The sequence below is a fragment of the Ailuropoda melanoleuca genome, chromosome 5 (assembly GCF_002007445.2).
Source record: "Ailuropoda melanoleuca isolate Jingjing chromosome 5, ASM200744v2, whole genome shotgun sequence".
In the NCBI taxonomy this organism is placed as follows: domain Eukaryota; kingdom Metazoa; phylum Chordata; class Mammalia; order Carnivora; family Ursidae; genus Ailuropoda; species Ailuropoda melanoleuca.
In genome coordinates this window covers 11492389-11500670 of record NC_048222.1, presented here as the reverse complement: position 1 = coordinate 11500670, position 8282 = coordinate 11492389, and the positions used below count along the sequence as shown (strand labels likewise).

At 43.2% G+C, this 8282-nt stretch overlaps 1 long non-coding RNA gene across 1 annotated transcript; it reads left to right on the top strand.

The window, feature by feature from the left end:
• The first annotated feature begins 256 nt into the window (after nt 1-256).
• On the top strand, nt 257-6508 carry LOC117802212. Its single transcript, XR_004625274.1, has 3 exons — nt 257-494; nt 3840-3947; nt 6348-6508. It is a non-coding gene; the product is annotated as an uncharacterized LOC117802212 (long non-coding RNA).
• Nucleotides 6509-8282: the final 1774 nt, after the last annotated feature.

Sequence of the window (8282 nt, the reverse complement as noted above, 5' to 3'; positions counted from 1 at the left end):
CTCATAACTAACATGGGACCGTCACGGCTACCTCGAAAGCGGTGAGACAGATGCCTATGACGGTGCCTGGCACACAGAGAATCATCAGTAAGCGAGACTGACGTTAATACTGCAGGCCAGAGAGAGCATTTCTATAGCAAGGGTTTAAATGAAATCCCCAGGAGACAGAGTATATAACAACATGTGTCATTTCCTTTGAGCCAAAGCACAGGAAGATGACCAAGCCCCACAGAGCCATGCTGCAGAACACATACAACCCAAGTTACTCCCTCCTGTCTCCCTATTTGTAACGCGGCAGAAAATCATGTACCTGCTTGTCTCTCTGAGGCTCAAAGTATAGCCAGAGGGCTGAGCCGCTGCTGAGTGTCAGCCGCCTCCTTGAAATTCAGGGTCAGCAGGAGGACAGACCCGCAAGAACACTCGCAAAGGGAGAGCGATCTTTGCAAGGCAGATGGAAGAACAAATATTAAGCAAGAAAATGTGTGGATGAAAAGGTATGTATCAGGAGAGCTCTCCTATTAAGGGCAAGCTAACTATATATTGTTATTACTTTGAAACAGCAATTATGAGTGTTACCTTTATTAGGCTTAGTTCTTTGTCTGAAGCTGGATGTGAGGGGAAGACTTGATCAGGGTAGATTAGGAAGGAGTTTGTGGAGTGCAATGAAGGATTCTGATTTCCCCCTCCTGCACACCACACGGAAGGGTTCTCCTGGCTCTGATGGCTCTGATGGAATTACGGAGTGCTGATGAAGATTCTGGGGAGGGATCAGGGTCCACTGGGCTGCCTTACCCTGTGCTAATGCTGGGCATGGCGACAGAAAGATCGCGAGCACTGGACTCAAACTTGCGTGGGTGCAAATTGTGGCCCCACTCGTTTAGTACCCGGAGACCTTAGGCAAGTTTCTTAACCTTCCAGAGCCTTCGAGTCTTCACCAGTAAATGGAAGTAAATGAGTAACAATAAGAACAGCAGTGCGAGCCTGTGTTTACCCAGGGCTAACTATACACCGTGCACTGTGCCGAGCACTTCACCGGCGTAGTCTTAGTTTTCACAGCAACCACGGCTTGTTGGTAATATTGGACCCATTTTACAGACGAGGAAACGAAGGTGTTCTAGTTTTCAGTTTCCCTAAAGGTCAACAGCTTGCCCAAGACTACACAGTCAAGCAGTGGCATGGTCTCCATTTGAAGCCAGGTTCTCTGCTTCCCCAAAGCCTGACCTCTAAGCACACAACCTCTTACCCATGTGCCAAGTTGTCCTCTCTTCGTAATCAGGCACCTCTCTTATTGAGCTCCAGTGAGACTCGGAAACCCTCCAGAGCCCACGCTCAGCTGAAGTTCTGTCACGGTAGAAAAAACACAGGCCCAAGAGCCAAACACGAGTCTCAGCTCCACAGTCGGGTGGGAGTACTCCTGAGCGGCTCTCCATAAACCCCACCCTCTTCCCCTCTTCTCAGAGCTGAGGGGGTACAGTACGCAAGATGATCTCGAAGAGTCTTTCAGCTATGTAGTCCTAGGAGTTATTCGTTAGCAAGGATGAATAATCCCCAAACGATTCCAGGCTAAATCAGGACGATTCCAGGCTAAATCAGGACGAAGCATACAGCCCAAGGCCCTTGGGCATGGCTTATTTTCTAAGGAGGAAAAAAAAGGACAAATAACATCACCGCAGAATATTAAATCAATTCAGATTGTTAATGGAGAGTCAGAAAGGGGTGACTTTATTTTCTCGTGATTAGAAGGCCTCCCCCAGGCAGGAGCCCGACCTGGCTGTCCCGTCGGCCGCAGCCAGACCTCTCCCCCCCAGCACGCACTCATTTCCCCCTTTATGCACAGAAAGGCCTCACATGCCCAAACCTGAAACCCTCCTCGTTTAGATGTGCTTTGGGTCTACGGAGGCTGTTACTCCCTCTTTCATGAAATGAATCATGATTAATAATAGCCAGAGGGTGAGGAATTACAGTCATGCCTTATTACTGAAGACGCATCTTCCCCCTGCCTGGTTGATGATGACAGCAGTGACGAAGCATTTCATCAACTGGGAAAGAGCCTCAGCCTCAGACTTTCACCCGCGCATCCCCAGAGAAAGGAGGCTGCTGGAAGGGGGTAGGAGGAGCAAAGCAGCACAGCCCGGTTAGTCAACTGCGTTGGCTGGTCCGCCTCCTACAAAACTCATGATTCAGCGCTCGGCCCCCAAAGCCATCCTTTTTTTTCTTTCTTTCTTTAAGAGGGAATCCAAAAATTAGTACTGATCTTGGAAAACAAATCAAATTTCCTTTCGAACAGATGAAAATCAGCAGAGTGAATAAAATAACACTAGTTTTTGGCTAAGTTATTTCCCCTTCTGGGAGCCTACACCATCAAATAGTCAATGAAAGCCATTTCAAAGAAAGGTGGATACAAAAGGGAGGCTTGGTGGCAACTAGCTTTTCACTTGGTCTTAAGTTCTGGAACTATCTCGATTACTTCTTAGGTAGTCTCAAATTTAAACATATGGGGGGAGAGAGTCCACACTCACAGGGGCACGGGAATAGAAAAGATACGAAAGAACAAAAGGATTGAGTCAGCATTACTCACATATTATCCCTTCAGCCCCCTCTCTTCCTTTTCGGTTTGAGAACTAATGTTTTTGTCACCACAAGTGCAAATGAGGCTTTTTCATTCGGGAGGCAGGTTTAGCCTGACCCCTTTGCTAACTGTAAGCAGTGGGTTGTTAAATGTAATAAGCATATGCACATTTGTTCTAAGAACAAATAGCTTTGGGGTACGATGCAGGATGAACCATAATGAAAATAAAATATTAAGTACTTAACATTTTACCATAAAGAGTTGTCTAATGTCGAATCGGGTGGGATTTAATGTCTTATAATTTGATCCAGCTTCGGTTCTTCTCTTCTGTTGAATTTAGCATTCCCCCCCTCCTTTGTCCACCTCTCCTGAAGCGGGTTTTCTCAATGTCTGTAAAGGACTCTCAGCCCCCACACACACAGAAAAAAAGGAAGTCTCTTTTCGGCTTAAGAGACAGCCCCTCCCTCTCTTTAATTATAACATTTTCAAATGGTAAATAATTTATTTGCATTTGAAGGAAAAACTCAAAGAATTGGTGCTGGGAAGGGGAAGTTCTTAAAATCTGCGTACCCCCCCCCCATATCCTGACAATATGAACCCAAAGGAAGGGGAAGTCTCCAAGATTAGCAAAGGTAACAATAAACAAAATACAGTAAACATCGGCTGGCAACGTATGGAAATATCAAATCACTATGTTGTACATGTGAAACTATTGTAGGTCAATCACACTTGCATAAAAAATGATGGAAGAAGGTAGCACCATCTATGACAGAAGAAGTAAACCTTTGTTGCACACACACAGGTACAATAAACAAACAAAACCCTGCAAAATATCTTGTTTTGTGATAAGCAGCACATTATCCAAAAGGGAAAATATCCCAAATCCCCATTTTCTCCCTTTTTTGTCCTTTGCCTCTTGTAGGTTCTATCCTTTTGCCCACAGGCAGAGCCTCGGGACTTCTTTCAGAAAAAACAATGGTTTTCATGGAGGCCACGAGGCTCAGTCTGTGAAGGGTCCGACTCTAGATCTCAGCTCAGGTCTGATCTCAGGATCCTGAGTTCAAGTTCTGGCCAGTGTGGAGTCTACTTAAAAAATAAAAAAATAAATAAAACAGAATAAAAATGGTTTAAAAAAGAAAAAACAATGTTTATCTAAATTCTAAACTATTCTTCTTATCCTAAACCCTCCCAAAGACAAACAAGTCACCTCCCTCCCTGCTCCACCCTTGAGCTCTAATTTCTGTCCTGCTGTGTATTTCATTCTCCACAGGACTGTTTCCAAGACTGAAAACAAACTATCCTTCCCTGAAATGTTTCTACTGATGATGAGTGTCACCTGTGTACTCCCTGCCTGTCTGTTCCACCCTTCATGTAAAAGGTGGGGCATCAAATTTTGGAAACATCACACCACATGAATGTACTCCTGGGACTCATGGATGGGGCTACCAGCTGGCAAGGAGGTAGTTTGCCCCATCTCTCTCTGTCCAGCTCACGTCCAAACAGGCCAGAGGCACTCCTTGATTGGAAACCAAAGACTATCCATTTAACCAGAGAGCTCAGCTCTGGAGCTCGGATTAGAGATTAGAGTCTCAGATTGTTTATTTCCCTCATTTATTGATTAATCAGTTAAGTTTTGTATGTTTTTGGGTTTTTGTTGTTGTTGTTTTGTTGTTAAATCAGTCTAGGCACCTACAATGTGCCAGGCACTTATTCTAGGCCCTGGGTTTACAGGAGTCCACCTGAAAGACAAGGACTCTGTACTGGTAGAACTTACATTCCAGGGAAGAAGGCCAACAGTAGCCCAATAAGATATGGCTGCAATGAAGAAAATAAACAGAGTAATGTGTGAGAATTGGGATAGAGGTCAGAGAAGGTCTTGCCAAGAAAGCGACACTTTGGCTAAGAGCGGCAGGAAGGTCTCAGGTGTGGGAAATTGGAAGAGCTGGTCCTAGGAATGGCCCACTACAGGCAGAAAGGAGAGGCATTGTTAAGGAACAAAAATTCAACTGAGTAAATCTTAAAGATCTTAATGGCTTTATTCAGCAATTCATGAATCTGGTTGCAATCAATCTAGCAATTTCCATGGTGTCAATACTCCTATCGTGGCCAATTTCGAACTACCAACGTAGTGTCAGTAGGCTCAAAAATTCCTGAAAACTTAATAATCAGCTCTTGTAAAGCAATATGAGCTGGTTCTAGCTCACCACTGAACCTAGAATGTACTCAGTAAATGGAAGGGAATCATGACATTTTAGTAAAAGGCAAAAGATTTGTGTGTTCTGAAAAGAAACCAGAGTACTACAATGTGTTAGGAACATGACTCTAAGTGTTCTCATTGAAAAAGAAATAATGATTAGAGGTAAGTTCATTTATTCATTCATACTCAACAAAGACTTATGTCTACCTACTATATGTAGGAAGATGTGTTAAATACTAGGGATATCTTTATCTGGCCATCTGGTAAACAAACAGACCAGGTACCATAAAGCTTATATAAAGCTTACAATCCAGCTGGTGTCCACTGTAGGAACTCAGACTGAATTGAGAAGGTTTTAGAATACTAATGATAGAAATTAAGTAAGAAAAGTGACAAAGGGTGCCCTGCTGGCTCAGTCGGTGGAGGGTATGACTGTTGTTCTTGGGGTCCTGAGTTCAAGCCCTATGTTGGGTATAAGATAATAATAATAATAAAAACACAATAAAATTAAGAAAAAAAAAGAATAAGTGCCGAGTCTGAATTTGTTAGCAGGATTTTTTGCCAAATCTGTGATGTGGAAATAGAGAAGACAACACACAAAGATCCGACCAAAGCTTCTGGTGTGGGAGATGTTGCGCATTACCTGAGAGATTACAAAGAGAAGTCCGTACAGGGTAGATGCTCAGTAAAAACTTGCTGAATGTGGAGTTGTTTAATATTTGTAATACAGTGTTCATAAAGTGTTCTAATATGTTCGATTCTCATGGATGAATTACACGTAATGCATTATATAAAAACATAGTGTTTTATGTCCATGAGGATGCAGTTGGCCAGCTCCTGGGGAATTCTACAGGACAAGCAAACTGGTTTCTTTAACAAAAAAATGATGCCCCCCCCCAAAGAAAAAGATTAAAAGAGACATAAGAGACATAGCAACGTGTGGAACATGTTCAGAATCTGATTTGAAAGAACCAACTGCAAAACGACGATCTGGGGGAAAATGAATATTAATAGCGTATTAGATGATGTTCAAGCATCATTGCTGATTTTGGTGGGTGTGAAATGGTATATGGTTATGTTTTAGACAGAGAAGAAAGGCCCCTTAACTACAGATATATATATATATGGAATCTACGTATGTCTTCATATTATCTCCATATACATATATAGACAGAGAGAGGTATTTATGGGTAAAATGGAATGATGTCTGGGATTTATTTTTAAATTCTCCAGGAAAAAAAAATGAGAGGATGGCTGACACAAGAATGGCGAAATAGTGATAATTGTGGAAGCTGGGGGATGGTATATAAGGGTTCGTCATAGTATTATATATGTAATATTAATATCTATTAAAATTTTCCATCAAAAAAAGTGAAGTTTTAAGAAAGGAATGGAAAGGAAATCTCAGCAACTAAATAGTAGAAAGAAAAAGACAAATGTCACGTGCAACTTTCAGTTATTCAGTGAACTGGACTTTCCTACTATTGTCACAGAGACCATACGGGGCAAGAGCAGCAGGCTAGTTAATTATCAGCAGAAGGGATCCTATCTTACATGTTGTTGTTGTTGTTGTTGTTTAAGTAAACTCTACCCCCAGTGTGGGACTCAAACTCAAGACCCTGAGATCAAGAGTGGTGTGCTCTACTGACCGAGCCAGCCAAACACCCCGGATCCTACCTCACGTGTATCACCAACCAGCTGTATGGCCCTGGAGGCCCATACAACCTCTGCTTTCAAACCTGTAAAATAGAAATAAACCACCACCACCTCTTCTATTTACCTCATAGAACTGTGGTAAGAACCAAATGGGTAGGGGCGCCTGGGTGGCTCAGTCGTTAAGCGTCTGCCTTCGGCTCAGGGCGTGATCCCAGCATTCTGGGATCGAGCCCCATGTCAGGCTCTTCTGCTGGGAGCCTGCTTCTTCCTCTCCTACTCCCCCTGCTAGTGTTCCCTCTCTCGCTGGTTGTCTCTCTGTCAAATAAATAAATAAAATCTTTAAAAAAAAAAAAAAAGAACCAAATGGGTAACAGGTATGGGATTCCCCCCACCCAAAAGTAAAAACATTTACAAAAACAAGGGATTTTTTCTTACCAGCGAGGACAAACATTTGAGTTGTTTGAAAAAGTTTTTTTTTTTTCTTTTTAAGTAGGCTCCACACTGGGCGTAGAGCCCAGTGTGGGGCTTGAACTCACGACCCTGAGATCAAGGGCTGAGCTGAGATCAAGAGTCAGATGCTTAACCAACTGAGCCACCCAGGTGCCCCTGAGTTGTTTGAGAATTTTTAACACTGGGGTTGCAGATTGCCATAAGTCAGCTTAGTAATTTTCAAAAATTAAGACTGTACTTTAATCTCTGACAATCCATCACTTCAAGGCTTCATTGTATCCCAGGGCTCGTGATCATGAACAGCATTTACTGTCCCTTTGGAGACGGCTGAGATAAAGAGGAAAAATTTAAGATTCAGAGAATCTGAAACAAAGCTTTTAGAAGATAATATTCTGCTAAGGCTGATGGGGGATGGTATAAGGGAAGGATGACATGATCAAGTCTAAAAAGAATATCCATAGTTCTAATACATTTTTCAGCTGGCCATTCATTCATTCATTGATCAAACATTGAATACTGTGTCATATAGTGTGATAAAGTGGCCAGCAATAAGGGATACCCTTATAAAAAAGGCAGACAGGGTTACCCGGCTGGATCAGTTGGTGGAGCATGAAACGCTTGATCTCGGGGACATGAGTTCAAGCCCCACGCTGGGCATAGAGCTTACCTAAAATAAATAAATAAATAAAAATAAAAATAAAAATAAATAAGGCAGACAGTCCCCACCTTCATGGAGTTAAAAGTATAACGGTGGAGATGAATAAGTACCCTCGCCATTACAGGCCATTATAATGTGACCTGCTAAGTGATACTGTAAAGTAAATACAGGAGCAACCGAAAGCCCTGTAAGGCCCCCAACCTAGCCTCATGGAATCAAAGATTTCCTGGAAGAAGTGATGTTTCCTGGGAGAAGGATACTGATGGATGACTGGGCGAGCCTAAGAAGGAAGACAGAGATAAGTGTGCAAAAGCCTAGAGGAGAAGACGAGGTGGGGTGATGAGCCATGGGGCTGAAGATGTAAGGACTGGGTCAGCACTATTTTAAAGGAAGCTGACTTTACCTGGAGAGCGGGACATGTTTCAGCTATCTACTGCTGTGTGACAAAGCGTGCCAAACCTCAGTGGCCTGAAACAGCAGCACGCATTTATCTGCTCATGATTCCGAGATTTGGACAGGGCTTGACAGGGATGGATCTCCTTGGCTGCCTGTGATGCAGGCCAGGGTGGGGTTGACTGGGTTGACTGGGACTGGAGAATCTGAAATCGCTTGGGCTAGAATGTTCACATGACCTCAGGCACGTATCTGGTACCGCAACATGTGGGGGCCAACTGGTCTTCTGCCTCTCCATGTGGTCTCTTATCATCTGGTAACCTGGCCCGAACTTCTGTCCATGCAGCTGACTCTAAAGG